The sequence below is a fragment of the Thermobia domestica genome, unplaced genomic scaffold (assembly GCF_964235325.1).
Source record: "Thermobia domestica unplaced genomic scaffold, izTheDome1.hap1.1 HAP1_SCAFFOLD_1054, whole genome shotgun sequence".
NCBI classification, from domain to species: Eukaryota; Metazoa; Arthropoda; class Insecta; order Zygentoma; family Lepismatidae; genus Thermobia; species Thermobia domestica.
In genome coordinates, this window is record NW_027656764.1 from 10,955 (window position 1) to 24,333 (window position 13,379).

The following is a 13,379-nucleotide window of genomic DNA, read 5'->3' on the forward strand; positions in this document are numbered from 1 at the left end:
CTTATAGCCAATTTTCATCACCGTTCAACTTTCATTCAAATTAATCAGACTCAATCCCATTATTTTGTACTTCGAACAGAAGTGACGCAAGGCTCTATTTTATCGACCCTACTTTACATCGTATATGTTGCTGACACGCCACAACCCCAACCACGAATATACTCTGCAATTTGCAGATGATACTGTATATGTAGCATTATGTTCATCAGTGAATCGTATTAACGCTAAACTGAAACCGCCAATCGACAAACTTGTTAGTTGGTGTCTCAAATGGAAACTAATATTAAATGCAATTGACTCAAACGCAACAAATAATGTCAATCTCGAAATCCTGATTGTTTATATTTCATACTCTTAGGTTTCCCATTAACCTTACAAATTATGTGAAGTATCTTGGTTACTTTTGACAAACATCTCACTTGGAAAGCTCATCTCTCTAACCTCGAAGCTAATATTAGCCGTCGAATCAATTTGTTGCGTAGTTTACGAGGCGCCAACTGGGGATTCAATTTGTATGCCCGCTCTAACTTATGGTCATATTGCCTGGTAGAAACGTTAACCGTATTAGAAACGTTAACTCAATTTTCCATGAATTTCTCGAGCAGATTCCACCCTTACCACGTTGCACTCATTCGCCAGTCGACCATCTTGCAATTCATGAACATGAACAGGTGTCAGATTTCTATAACCCTCATCATCGCATTTATAGCCGTCATCCACCCATCTATCGCAAATAATTTCATTACTGCATTCCTTCGTTTACACTAACAGGGCTCCAAGTGTCAACACCCTCTCTGAGTACTCTCAAAGCAGAAGATTAACGCCCTCGTTCAAACACATAATTTCTTTTTACTGCACTACATTTACATTATATCCTCTCATAACATTATTACGTTTCAATAACAAGCATGAATAAATAAATAAATATAATAAATACTTGATCCATCTCAAATTCCTTATTTACAATTAATTTGGTGTCACTGGTCAACAGAAGGCGTAACCTTTGGCGGCCCACCCATCTTAGGATGGCAATAGAACTACTTAAAAAAATTGATGTCCCTTAGCAGACATTTATCTCTCGTAACTTAGCTAGACACATTTTGTTGTTGTTGTTTGTTTAAAGTCCAAATAAAATTACGCAAAAGTAAACCAACAGGTGCTACATAGACACAAAAATAGTCATATAATATTGTTGAAGCAAGCTACAACAGTGTTCACTGCATAATATACGCAGAACCAATTTTATTATATTTTTCAAATGTTTCCGTGTATATTTGGCAAAATTTTAGGTTTGGAATGTTTATGGTTTTAACACATAGCGCTTCTTCGGGGCGCAGCGACGATATGTAGAATGACAACAAACAAGACACGCTTAAATCTAGTATACTGGGCTACAACTGGTCCCAGTTATCGAAAGGCGCATGATTGCGAAGAACGCGCGCGCGATAGAGTAATCACATAATATCGTGAGTTCGGACTATAATAAGTATTGTCTACTCCTTACGCACATTTCACCATCAGTTTGAAACCAATAAATGAAAAATTAATTCGTATTTTTCGTAAACTTGTAAAAGCAAACGTACAAATGAGAGATAAAATACATAAGCGCCATATATTGCACTGTACTGGAACATATCTATAGATAATTTCAAATACTAGACATTATCTCGAGTTTCTCACCTATAGTCTCCGACGTGTCCTTATACAGTAGTCCCCTTAATTTAGCAGTAGTTCAAAAACGATAGAAAAAAAATCAACTGAATTTCACACTACTCATTATAGATGTTGAGATTTTCAAGTTTGGAAACAACATGAACAAGAACCTTTAATTTTCTCTCCCATGACTGACGTTTTATGAAATTTGTTACCGTATCTAATCTAAAATATATTCGATGACCTTCCATTATTAAAAAGAAATTAATACGCATTTTCCTGTATCAGTATCCAAATAAAATTAAGAAAACTAATTAACACTGTAATAAAAATAGAAATATACTGATAATAATATACCGTTAAAAGATAAAAAAAAAAGTGATCAACAGAAAATTGAAACAAAAGTGGTCGTCACTTCAAAATTATTTGAGAATGTTTTCGCAAAGTATCATTAAACTACACACGCACTAAACATACAAAAACTAAATGCTTGTCTGTTTTGTTTTCTCGTATGCAATCAATTGAAATTCAATTAGCTTACTGTATAATAAAAAAAAGGACACTTAAAGTACTGGGTACTGAAAACTGAAAAACGAAAGCTTTATAACAAGACAAAGCTCTAAAGAAATGCACAGAATGAACATACCTTACTTCTGTAGAATTGTTATATACAGAGTTCTTTTCTTGACAAGTTTTTTCTTGAATATTCTCTTCGTTTTTATCTTCAATAAAGCAAGACCTGTAATTCCTTGTTGTTTCCGTAGTATGAGTAACAGAACCTAATTTTCTCAACAATTTTACGTTACTATGAAAAGGTTCACCACTTCCGTGTAAATCAGATATAGATAAACGCTTCACCAAACATACTGCATTCGAAGTTAGTTTCCAATCTGCTGTAACATCATGATCATTGCCTTGGACAGAGGATTCTCGAGCTCTTAAAATGAAAAGTTTGTCTTTATAATCTTCCGTTTCATCTTTTGCTAGTCCCTTACAATCTAAATAGGACATAGGACATGTTGAAAGAGGATCCTTATCGTCCAATTTATCATAATTACTATTACTGAGTTTATAATTTTTGTCTTTAATTGCCTCATTTTCTGTTTTCGTTTCAACTTTAATCGAAGCAATGTTGAGACAATGAGAAGTCATTTACGTAACTCAAGAATTCTTTTCTTTTAAAGATTTGAGACCTGTAGCTCCAAGTTCTGGAGAGAAATAAATAATTCTGAAAGTGTTAAGAAAATATACATTAATATTACATATATTCATACAGGATAGATCATTTATCTTGATACATCGTGTAATTTTAAGAAATAAAAGATAGTAAAATTTGATTTGCTGCAAAATTTAGTTTAAAGCAAACAATAATACAGATATTTTGTTAGATAAACTCCGGAATTCCATCACATTAAATATGCTGCCAACCGACAAAGTTATATATATTTATTTCTCAAAATACATTGTCAGGTTATTACAAATTTCAAATTTAAGTGAAGAAAACTTACAAGTAGCATTTATTATTCAGTATAGCAAACTAAGTACGCTACAATATCATAAACATTCAAATGTTAGACGCCTCTGCAACCACGGTCGTAAGCAGGAGGTCTCGATCCCAGTTCCCTGAAATCCAGACGTTTCTCTAAATTTTTTGTAAATTTAGGGATTATATTACACAATTTAATAATCTTATACTGCTATTGAGTTTGGACCCCCCAAAAGATTTGAACATCCGAAATAAATTTATATCTCTTAAATTTCGGGTTAGGGAACTTTAGAAACGAAACCTTGATAAACTTCATGTACATTCCGTGAACCATCATCTAAACTAATTTCAACTTGAAAAATGTCTCTTAAATTGTATCTACTGAATATCATTCCAAACTTTTGGCAGAGGAACCTTGGTTCCGGTTTTCAAATACATTAACAGACTTATGCATTCATGCAAGACTTTATATAACACGTTTAAAACCAAGAAAATATCTCCTAAATTCATGTCTTCGAAATAATGTTCCAAAATATGAGAGAAGTGCCTCTAACCTACAGTGAGTGAAGGACCTAAACCTTGATTAATTTTACTATACATTAAGTAATAAAAAAACACCTAACGTGGTTTCAATCAGGAAAGGTACCTACCAAAATAATATCAACCAAATTTACTTCCTAATTTTCTGGAAGGGTTACCATAGACCAGGACTATAACCGTGATGAACGTAACGCACCTATCATCTTTAAGACCTTCTTTTCATTGCCAATACAGGACGAAGTGTAGGTAGTGTACTTAATGTTTTTCGTTTCTATTTTCAAAAAAACCTGCGTGAATTAAACCGTATTCCTTAAAATGGCGCTTTAAAGAAATGCACATAACAAGGGAACCAATATCACCGGAAGGGTGGTTGGTAAGTTCGTTTGATAAGTCAGTTCGTTTATTCGGCGCAATTAAAAATATGGGGGACATTTTTTGGAGACTACAGAGGTATACTATTAATCCATAAATGATGAGTAGCAGATTTGATAGAGATTTCGTTTGTTTCATTTACGTTCAACCGTGTTCATATTAGTGGTACTGGACGTTTTGTCTGATACAGGCAACATATCTTAGCGGCTATTTTGAATACGGTCACCGATATAAAAAAATCTCTTGTCACAACGCTTTTTAGTTTATAAAAATATATCGAACGAGGCAGTGGCGGATCCAGGAAATATTTTTGGGAGGGGCTTGGATAAGCATATTTCAACATGAGTTAGTTCGATTGAAGAAAAAACTTCCTAAATTATTTATACATGGTGCTAAACACGCTACATTAAGGAACCATAATTATAAGGAACTACAAACATGGTGTACAACTTCATTGTAACAAATATACAAAATAGAATGAAGAAGTAACAACATTTATGCCTAATGCAATATTGTTTAATTTGATCTTACCTGGTTTACTGGAATAACAATTGCATTCGTCGAGGATGCAATTGAGAAAAATGATCTATAACTTCTTCAACACTAATGGAAACATTTTCTCTATGAATGTTCATTAGAGCAAGACCATTTAGTCTATCTTCACTCATTGTTGTCCGCAGATATGACTTAACCATTTCAAAGTGGAGAAGCTCCTTTCAGCAGAACATGTTGTAACAGGTAGAACACATAGCAAGTGAAGAAGTTTCTTTATATGGGGGTAGAACACTGTAAGTGGGTCACTTTATGCTTCTATTGCACTGTTAGGTGGATTTCTTTTATTTTTCCAATGCTCACGCCAAAGAGCCACTTCACTTTTTAGTGCAACTTCACAACCATCAAAATCTTCTAGATATTTTCGAGCAGATTCAACCACATCATTTTCTTTAACTTCTTTCACAAAGGCTGGTAACAGTTTAAAAAGGGGGAAAATATCAGATTGAACTGAAGAGAATCTCGAAGACAATTCATTTATAAGGTAGTCCAAAAATGGAAGGTAAACATTCCTTCTGTAGAACTCTTGAGGATTTGATGCTTCTACACTAGATCTGTGTACCTGTCTTTTAACTGAACGAGAACATGCTATTACAACACCATTTTGATTTGCTATTTCCTCTGCTTTTTTTAAAAATAGTATCATAATGTTTATTGTCATTACGGTACTCCTTAAGAAGATGCAAAATATTATCTATCATTGTGTAACACTGGCGAAGCTCGACAGAGGGATTCTGAAGTTGGCGAGAAAGTGAGAGAGTAAGACCAAGCACTGTGCCTACAATGTTAAGTGCAACAATAAAATCAAATCTCAAAGTAGACGACAGGAGTCCAGCGGATTTTATCGATGGCACATTTTCATCTACACAATTTAAAAATGCAACAACAGTTTCAAACACATGAAGAAGAAATATAATGCTATCATGGCCTTCAACAAAACGAGTTTCACACAAAGTTTTAAGTTTGTGCCTCTTTTCTTCAGGATGTTGACTAATGATTAAATTTTCCATCGTTTCTATTCGTTGGGCTGAGTCCCGCACAAAGTTTACTACTTCTGTCACTGTACCTATCATATTTCTAATACTTGGTTAAGAACAAGCGTGTGTTAAAGATAAATTTAACTGGTGGGAAGCACAATGCATATATATTACCAACGGATTAAGTTCCCGGATCCTATTCTGTACCCCTTTTACCTTTCCTGCCATGTTGGCTCCACCATCATATGACTGCCCTCGTAAGTAACACAGATCTAAACCTAGTTCTGAAAATTTATTCAAAATACTTTTTGCAAGACCTTCACCTGTGATATCATTAACTTGAATAAAACCTAAGAACATTTATTTCACTTTACATAAGTCAGTGTCAAGATAACGAATGTACACAGACAATTCTTCAACTGAGCTGGCATCTGTTGTCTCATCGGCAATCACAGAATACAGTTTCGACTTTTGTATTTCATTTGCGATTTTTTTTTCCAATGATATTACCACAACACTGGATTAGTTCATTTTGGATAGTCCTACTAAAAAATGTGGCATTTCTTGGTGCTGTTTTCAAGTTCTTTTCAAATTTTATGTCCCTCGCATCAACACGAAATCTTAGCAGTGACCTGAATTTACCTTTATTTGTTTTGGTATCTTTGTCAAGTACAATTATTCCGTCATCACGATGACCACTAAGAGGAATATTCTCCTGAGCACAGAACATTATGATTTTGACAATGGGAATCAGTCGCTTTCTGTTTTCAGTCATTCTTTTTTTGGCTTCAGCATTGAGCAATATATCAATTGAAAGTTCAGGGTTTTCAAAAGTTCTTACAAAATTGACACTTTTTTCAATAGCACTTTTGTGATAAGCATTGCCTGCATCGCTGCATGTTCCCGAAACACTTTCAGCGCATGCTTATATTTTTTCAACGGCGTTTTCACTAAATTTCCGAGAGGAGTTTTTCGTTTTTCTCCTGCTTCGTCCGGTCCAAACAATACACACACCTTAACAGTATACACCTTCATTCTTTCTACTATATGACAACCAAGGGAAATCGGTTAACCACTTTATATTGAATGTACGATTCTGACCGGACTCAAGGACAAATGGAAATTGATAGTTTGAATTTGGTGTCCATGTTTTTGTGAAAATGTGGTATTTTTCTTCATTTGTAATTACACATTGCCCTACAAAACTCCCAATGTCGTCCATTACAGAACAGTGTCTTAAGTCAGAGCTGCTAATCTTACCTTGCACTGCAGCTGTGAGTCCAGTTGGAATAGTTTCACAAGAAGCACTGGAAGAATCATTACCTAAACGTTCTTCTTCACCACTTGCTTTTTTTCTTTTTTCCAGTCTTGATTATAAATGATTTTAAGTCAATTTGTTTACGCTTCGGCATCTTAAAGAACAGAAAGCTCAAACAAAAACATACAATTATTTCGAGTGGCGGGAATGTAACTCTGCGACTCTGCGTGCTACAGACAGTAAGCGTAATTGTTTTTCTCCTCCTTTACGGAGGCTGGCTGTACTCAGTTACGTAGTAAATAGACACCGTAGGGCCTTATGCAGAATCGTTTTAATGTATGATTAGTGTGATACTAAAGGCCTGACTACTGCAGGAAACATATGTTAATCGAACTCTTTAGTATGGCACTAATCATGCGTCAGGACAACTCTGCATAGGACCCCGTAGCCTTGTCTAAAGTAGCCCTTGAAAATATAATAGATCTTACTGTGTGTTAAAATAATGAAATATATTTGGAAAAATAATAATTACTGACTGGAATATATGTACGTAAGTTTACATTGTCAGCAGTTTGTACTTTCATTGCTTATTTTGAATTTTTGAAACATGATTTTGGGGGGGGCTTCAGCCCGTTAGCCCCCCCCCTAAATCCGCTACTGGAACGAGGTATAACTCGCTTTTTGTTTCCATTTAAAACTTTAAAGTTGGGCCCCGGGCCCCCATGAAGTGGGGTGCTGGGTAGTACGGCGCCATCGCCATTTGATTTGCCCCAAGGCATTTCCTATTTTTGTTTCTGTTTGCTTCATTTATGTTCAATCGTTTTCGAGATATTTCCGTGGAATGATTAAAATGGGTTACCCTGTATAACTATCTATATCTAAATCTATATATATTAAGAGTGTTTCAAAACAACACCAACAACGTTTGGGACGTGATTCCTGACACAAAGATAAGACAAAAAATATAGATCAACCTGGGTGAACAAATGTTTCCTTTCGGAGTTACAGGCTTCCAAACACATGAAAAAATGATCTTTAAAGGCCCATAGCTCCAAAACTATGGAGCCTACCGTAGTCGGGTCAAGACTTTGCTAAGGAACTAATATGTGGTCTATCCACAAATATATGCTTTCCGCAACAATTTTTATAGAGGTAGTTAGTGAGTACTTTAGATTATATGCCCGTAACCAAACTGCCTATACAAAAATTGTTGCCTGAGTACCTTAGGATTCTGAGACATGTATATTTGGATAGAGCAAATATTAGCTCCTAAGTAAAGTCTTGACTCGACTACGATAGGTCCCATAGTTTTGGAGCTATGGGCCTTTAAAGTTCATTTTTTCATGGTTTCGACAGCCTATAACTCCGAAAGGAAGTATTTGTGCTCCCAGATTGGTCTATACTTTTCGTCTTATTTTGGTGTCAGGAATCACCTCCCAAACGTTGTCGGTGTTGTTTTGACATACTCTGTATCTATCTATCTATCTATATATCTATATCTATATATATATATATATATATATATATATATATATATATATATATATATATATATATATATATGTGTGTGTGTGTGTGTGTGTGTGTGTGTGTGTGTTGTGTGTGTGTGTGTGTGTGTGTGTAATACCTATTTTAACGACTTCATGACAAGTTCTATATTATACTCTTATCAAAAGAATGCAAATAAATATATAGGCGCAGATCGAAAGGGGGCTCCCTTGATGCACAGGTATACACTGGATAAAATGAGATTCAATCCTGCTTTACACTGGATAAAGCTGCAAACTATCGTTTAGCCCCTCGCTTGATCATATCCAGGATTCCTCACTATATATATATATATATATATATATATATATATATATATATATATATAAAATGTAAATTGTACCTTGTTTTGTATATTTCAATATTCAGGTAATTCTTAATATTATAGTATGCAGAAAGATCAGACTGGAGATATTCCGAATTGAGTTGGAAGCTTCTTTTCTTCATATGTATGAATCATGTTGTTTCGAGAATGTATATATCATACAAGGCAACCGTAATGTTTTAAGTCAATAGTTTGTGAGTAACTTACGTGTGCTTGGAATTCCTAGTACGTAACTATGTCGTGGAGGGATTACTAATATTTATATTGGTATTTATTCCGAAGTTGGTCGTCCACATGGTTTTCCACAAAAACCGTACTAACAGCTACGAAAATTTAAAAATCATCCATTTTAGGACCACTTTAAAAGAGTATAGTAGAGTAAGGTAAGGTAGAGATAAGTAGGGTAGGATAGGGTCAGGTTAGCTTAGAGTTCGGAAAGTTGGAACCCATTTTTGTTAAAAGTAACGTAATTTCTCGTCTCTGCGTAAGGATACCAACTGGAGCGTCTCTGTACACCTGCAGCCACGTTCAGAATATAAATTCTCGTCGCTTTCTCCAATCCAACCATGCAGTAAGCTTGCGCGAAATAGTTCCCTCCGTGTGTCATATAGTTCCATGCTAATAGCTGCTTGTAAAGAAAAATAAACTCAACTTCCACTGTCCTTACGTATTACCAAGCACACAAACGAGCAAATTAACCATTTCTTCTCGGTAAATTTTCAAAATTTTGCTAGAAACGAACGACCAACTTTTGAACACCTTTTTTTTGGGGGGGGGGTAAAAAATTCGTAGTGATTTTGTTGTTGTAATTTTTTAATATTTTTTAAAGAATAGTTTATTATAGTTACCAGAGCCGTGCCTGACTCTTATTTTACTACCCTACATTGTTCCAAGAAATCCTTTTATGCAAGTGTTGTTTTGATCAGTTGTTTCCGAGTAGTTGTATTTCGTCGTAATTTACATAACTTGTCCACTGGGTGGCGGATCTGAAGGCAGATCATGTCCTAGAACCCGCCCTGCATATAGTAGGATAGTATGCAATATAACAGCACATAATCATTTCTACAGCACATCAGTTTGCACGCATATTACTTATCTGTACACAATTATTGGTCATACGCCACGGTCCCGTTGCCCAGAACGTCTTAGGGATCCATTTAAAACGAAAAAAAGAAAACATTTCCTTTTAATTTAATAGACTATTCTTAATTTACAGCATTTTGATGACGGAATATCCTTAATCAGTACCAGAAACAAAGGTAGACGGACGGAAATAAATAATGATCAATATGAGAAGTGTAAATAAAAATTACCTGTTTATACCCTAATTGTCTTGGGAGTATGTTTAGTACAAGGGGTCCAGAAGCACGTAAAAAACACAAAATTTACAGGAGAAATGAAAGATGTTACACGTAACATAACGTAACCAAATCTAACCTAAGCTAACCTGAACTAACCTAATATTTGTAGAAATAAGCGAAATACTATTATTTTTTGGAAAATTATGCGGGACCCCTACACTAATAACACAAACTAAACTAATCTAAACTAACGTAACCTAACCTAAACTAACATAAGCTACCCTAAACTAACCGAATGTGAACATAAATTACCAAAATTGTAACATTTTTTAGAGAAAATAGCTGAACCCCTTCTGCTAAACACAGCCCTTGTCTTAGTTTCAAATGTTCCAAATACAATTTCCAAAATAGCTACAATCAAAGCCACTTGCCGGTTATCTTTAGGACGTCTTGTTCTTGTTCCTCTCACAAAGTAAGAGGATAAAAGGTGTGGGAATAGCTCATTCCACCTGCTTAAATAAATATTTCTTCTTCACTTGTCTTGTCTTTTTTCACTAAATTTTAGATTTTCACTTCCTTGCGTAGGGATTATGAGAGGACACCTTTTATTTATTAATTTATTTTTCTTGTCGTAGACCATTAGCGGTTAAATAGATACGCGCACCAGCTCGCTAGACGTCTGCGCTACGATTGCAAAATGGTCATATGTGTACATCACACGGAGCTTTTATGATTCAGAAACAAAATGGAATAAAATACAGGACACAATTGGGAAGAAATGACACAATCGGGAAAGAGGTCAAAGTCAGAAAAAGGTCAAAATCGGGAAAAAGTTCAGACATTCAGAGAGGGCGAAGAGCCAAGTTGAACAGGGCAAAAAGTTAGATGAAAGTGGGAAGTGTATTGAGGACATCGCCTAAAGTAAAAACGTGTTTTCATCAACAACAACGTGTTCCCAGATCTCAAAACTAATTACTCAGTTTGAACGATCGCATTCGAATTGATGCTAATCTTGTATTGATAATCACGATTATTATTATTATTATTATTATTATTATTATTATTATTATTATTATTATTATTATTATTATTATTATTATTATCGCTAATGATTACCCAAAACAATCTATAGTAAAAATTATAATTTACCAGCAATTTTGAAAAAACAAATACCTATTTCAACTTAATATTTTCAACTTAATATCATGGATATTACGCTTGACCACGACAAAGTAGACGGGAATAAAATTATAATCATATCTCCACCAACCTACTCAGTAGGAGTTTATATTCAACATGCGAAGGTGATTGAATAATTATAATCTAGGCATTTAACTTTAATTATGCATTTATTATCTTTTACTTTTAGTAGAGTTAGGTGTCGGATGTTGTGATGTCGATTTAAGTAAAATTGCTTGATCACATTAATAAACCTGTTGGCGATTCAGTCAATTTTAGAGTAACAGAGATGCATTACTACATACCTTCGTCGTAAACTGGAGTCGAACTCCTGGACACGGAGTTCGTCGTTGATGTCCCACACAGTGGATGGATTTCCACTGGAACTCGCTGTTGTTTTACAGATGGGTTTCTAAGAACTGCTCCTTCTACAGGTCTCGCAGAACTCATCTCTATTGTCCCACATAACCTTTTTATGTTAATTTTCATTATGACGAATTTGTTGTTTCTCTCTTACCAAATTCTGCAGTTCATACATCTCTGTGCTGAAACCGCAGTTTCTGCATTTTCTCTCATTGACCAAAACTCCAGACAGTTTACGTCTGCGATTTTCACAATTTTACCTAATTTTGATAATGTGTAATTGTGAACACAAATTTATACAGAGTTTACATTTTTCTTGTTGCTTCAGTATTTGTTTATATTCTTGTGACACTTGCAGACTCGTGTCTGTTACTTAATGAAAACAACAATCATAAGCACTACGTAATCTGGTGTTATAATCTGTCTGTCTGCAACATAATTAATTTCTTACTACAAGTTAATTTATAAACAATACTTCAATTTTCCTCTTTTTAGCCAATTAATAAAAATGAATGAACTTTGATATTTAAAAATATTACTGAATTTTGGCATACCGTGACACGCCCCCACTTTAAACTGAGGCATCTCCGATGACGACTAGATCTCTTGAATAAGATCGGCTTTTGGAGAACTTCCTGTATACAAAAATTTCCAAATTATTCATTCATATAACTGATTACACATATAATATTAAAATAAACAGCCAAAATTGTAATGTTCAGTTTGATCAAAAACAAAAATTTATAGTTAGTAATTCTCACGGATTTTTTTTAAAGTCCAATTAGTCCTTTTCATTATATAAAGCAAAATATGTCAGATAGCAGTTCACTGCATTTACCTGCCATCTACCGTAATCACACATAACTACTTGAAGTCTTTATGTCTTCAACATTTATCAACACGTTAACAATTGTTTCCATTCTAAGTCCTTTCTTAGGGAACTTCATAACGATGTATTCACATTTAAATTGTACATTCACACACACGACAATATATTTTACGCACTTCCACTGTTATTCTATATTGATTTTATCAAACACGCAAACACACCAACACTAAAATAGCACCATTGTTTCTACAAAGCTTGACCTAATTTGAGTTACTTAGTTGGCAACTCAGTGTCAACTCTGTGTCAATGCTTTTAGATAAACTGTTGATGTTTGCAAAAATTACTTTTTTCTTTTTCTCCTTCTCTCGTTTCCGCTTAACCTTGACCAACTCATGCATCCGTTCCACGTCTGAGAACGTCCTTTTCAAACGCACATCTTTCCACGTCAAGCCATGTCCACTCGGTTAAATCTTATCATTCACTGCACTAAAATTTATGCAGTAATACATTCTAATTACTCAAAGCATGAATTCACCTGTTATCAATGTGATCATTTTATTAGTGAAAAATGTGCATAGTTATTTTTAATTATGTGTTGTGCGATAATGTTACGTGTGTTACTGTGTTTTTTTCTTTTTTTCTTCAACCTTCACCATTATATAAATGTCCTCTACTTGTTATTTGGTAAGTAACCTAACTCTATTTTTACTATTATTTGCTTTTATTTATTAAATCTATACTTATTTATAATTCGACAATTTTATTATTTTATCAAAATGTTTTCATTATTATTATTATTTATTTATGTGTCCCGTCACCTATTTATTTATTTATTCCTATTTTTATATTAATCATTTTATAACTATTCACTGTAAACAAAATATATTTATAGATTAGGGATTTGATCGATGCAGACTCGTATTTCCTCGAATCTGGAATTGGGCTTTTGAAGTCAAATTGCGGCCCTGCTCGCAATTTCATCTATAAATACCATTT

The 13,379-nt window shown here is 34.3% G+C and overlaps 1 long non-coding RNA gene across 1 annotated transcript; it reads right to left on the reverse strand.

Annotated features, from left to right (window-relative positions):
- Nucleotides 1-2,298: 2,298 nt before the first annotated feature.
- LOC145677577 (uncharacterized) lies at nt 2,299-10,678 on the reverse strand. The gene is made up of 2 exons (XR_014129881.1): nt 10,444-10,678; nt 2,299-2,881 (listed from the first exon to the last, which is right to left on the reverse strand). It is a non-coding gene; the product is annotated as an uncharacterized LOC145677577 (long non-coding RNA).
- Between the last annotated feature and the right edge of the window lie 2,701 nt (nt 10,679-13,379).